General features: G+C 38.5%; 1 pseudogene; it reads right to left on the reverse strand.

Moving 5' to 3' along the window:
* Positions 1-883: 883 nt before the first annotated feature.
* On the reverse strand, positions 884-2,355 carry LOC112300481 (general vesicular transport factor p115 pseudogene; annotated as a pseudogene).
* Positions 2,356-3,001: the final 646 nt, after the last annotated feature.

Raw genomic sequence — 3,001 nt, forward strand, 5'->3', positions numbered from 1 at the left:
TTTTTTTTAATTTTTAAAGATTTTATTTATTTATTTTTAGAGAGAGTGCAAGGGACAAAGAAAGAGAGGGAGAGAAACAGCGATGTGTGAGAGAAACAGAAACATTAGTGGGTTGTCTCTAGGCACTCAGCCCAGCCATGTGCTCTGAGTGGGAGTCAAACTGGCAACCTTTTGGTTCACAGGCTAGCGCTCAATCCACTGAGCCATAACAGCCAGAGAAGATTTCAACCTTTTTTTTAATCAAAGAGTTCTTACCAATCAAATGGCTTTGTAAAAGTTCCTAATTACTTTTTTCTCCTATCACTGAAAAGATTTTTAATTTATTTTTATTATATGACTAACTCATAAATTCAAGAATACAGTCTTGTTATTTTTTTAAAATTACACATAAATTAATTACATGTAAGTCCCCCTTGAATAGAATTCTCCTCCCCATCCTCAAAATTTCACCACAGTTAATCAATGTTAACCCTTTTCTATGAAATACTTCCAAAGATCCATCTCATTCTTTTATATTCTAAATCTGTATAGTATTTAACAATAGTATATTCATATCTGTAATGGAAGATTTCCCAATTCTTACTTATTTTAACCGTGTTTTCTCTCCCTACCAACCATTTTCTTCTGATTGAATGCCATTCATCTGAGCTCCATCACTGTAAGAACCTTGATGCTGATTGTCTTTTCCTCACTGCACTTTAGGAAGACTGTGCTGATCCTTGCGTTGCAGAATCTGAGATACCTGCTGTGTGACTGTTTGTCTGGAGCTGTTTGTTTTGACATTTTAATGTAGAAATCTGCTGCTTTAATTCCTCAAGTTGCAGACCTTGCTCTTGAATTACATTTTTGTAGGGAGTCACAATACTATCATGTTGTTTAATGTTTACTTCTCTTCAGCAGGAACTCCAGTAGCCAATAGGATAGTGGAAAACTGCTGCAGTATGCTAACACTGGAACATGGCTTTCTGGCAGCTACTGGCAGTCCCAGGAGGGTTGGGGAGAGCTACCAGGACATGAACAGAGATGTAGCATTAGTTGTAGATTCGTTACTTTCTGTTCAGACCAGTCAGAATTTTCATCTCCATTTTCAAACCAAGGTTTCATACATTGACTATATGAGCCTTCCTTAAGAAAATTTTGGAATATTATGCAGCAGAAAGAAAGAAGGACTCCCACCCTTCATGACAGCATGGATGGAACTGGAGAACATTATGCTAAGTTAAATGAGCCAGGTGATGAAAGACAAATACCATATGACCTCATCTATAAGTGGAACCTAATCAACAAAGCAAAAAAAGCAAATAAAATATAACCAGAAACATTGAATTAAAGAACTAAGAGTAGCCAGAGAGGAGGGGAGAGAGGGATAATGGGAGAAGATAAGGGAAGGTCCATCAAGGAACATGAATAAAGGATATATGGACCTTTGTGACCAAAGGGGGTAGGTTCCAGGGTGAGAGGTGGGGATGGGTGGGGAGGGAGGCTGAGGTGGGGTGAAAATGCAGACAACCGTACTTGACCAACAATAAAAAAAAAGAAAGTTTTGATTGGAGCTGATGTTTTTAAAACAAATTTTGAAGCAAAATCAGACAATCTTCTATTACTATAACTTCATCACTGTTGCCTTCCTTTGTAATAATGTCTAGTTGTCTCTGAGAAGCATTTTCAAAAGCGACAACTTCCTGGATTGCTCCATTACTTCTTGTTAGTGCCTGCAGTAGTAAGACACCATCATTACATGTAACTTCCTGTAACATATAACTGAACCTGCTATTAAGTCCATCAATCATGAAATACCCATGGGACTGACTAAAATAATTTGCTGCACCTGAGGCCCTAAGTGTTTTAAAAGAGAAGTAAGAAGTTCACACCAGGGCAATGGACATGGAAATCAAACTACTCCCATAAAGATAACAAGAAAGTAACAATTTCTTGATGCTTAATGAAAATTTCTGTAAACTGGCTTCCCAAATCTCCACTCTGCCTTGTGGAATTTTCTTCTACTTCTTAGTCACCATTAGCTATCATATAGTGTGCCCAAGGCATAAAGTATTATTTCAGAATTCTAACAGTCTGTTGTAGAACATGGATATGATGTTCTATATTTTGAATAACCACTTCCAAGTGGTATTTCTTAGATAATGATTTGAGAGCACACATGGCATTTCTCCCATCATCCAGTAAAGTAGATGAAGCTGCTCTGTCACAAAGCTTTTGAATTGTCTAGGCTTCTGTATTCTGGGATCCAGTGCTCTGACCTCCCATTACCCCACAGAGGAAATTTATCTTGCCATTCACCCACTGGTCTACCAGCTCAGTAAGGAAAGAAAAGATAACTTCCCCCACCCTCTGCATGACCTAGCCCTCAAGCCTGTATTCTGTACTCTCTGGCCACCACTGCCTCCTACTCAGAGGCTGCTCCAGCCCTCTAAGCCCTTAAACACCCTGGTGCTGCATTTTTGAATTGTATTGTCACCATCATTTATTAAGGGGCTAGCTTTTCAAACCACATATGCTGTATACTCTCGAGTGGCTCTATTGCCTATTTAGTTAAAGTTTTGAAAAATGTTTTAAAGCATCTGGCCTCTGATCCATTCCTTTCTTTCACTGTTGGTTGGTGAGTGGAGTTTGAGGAGGTGAGTGAATGGGGAATAAACATGTCATCTATACTAATCTTTTTAAGTTTATGTTTTTGTAAGCAAACACATGATATTTGCCCAGGAGAAAGAGACTTTATGTTTGAACTGGTAACAGATGTCCCTAAGCAGGATGTCCCTGAAAGGTGACTCAGAGTCTACCAGCATGGCTCCCAGGAGAATGTCATATTGGTGTGGTTATAATAACCCTCTGGAGTACAAAATCAAAATATTTTATATTGTAGCCTTTTGTGAGGTGAGCCTGTGAAGTTGTTTAGAAACTTTATGTATTTGGGACCAGGGAGGTTTATCCAACATGAGAAGAAACTTGGGAGCAGTTATTGATACCTTTGCTTTATGTGAGT

This window comes from Desmodus rotundus, chromosome 6 (genome assembly GCF_022682495.2).
Source record: "Desmodus rotundus isolate HL8 chromosome 6, HLdesRot8A.1, whole genome shotgun sequence".
Lineage (NCBI taxonomy): Eukaryota > Metazoa > Chordata > Mammalia > Chiroptera > Phyllostomidae > Desmodus > Desmodus rotundus.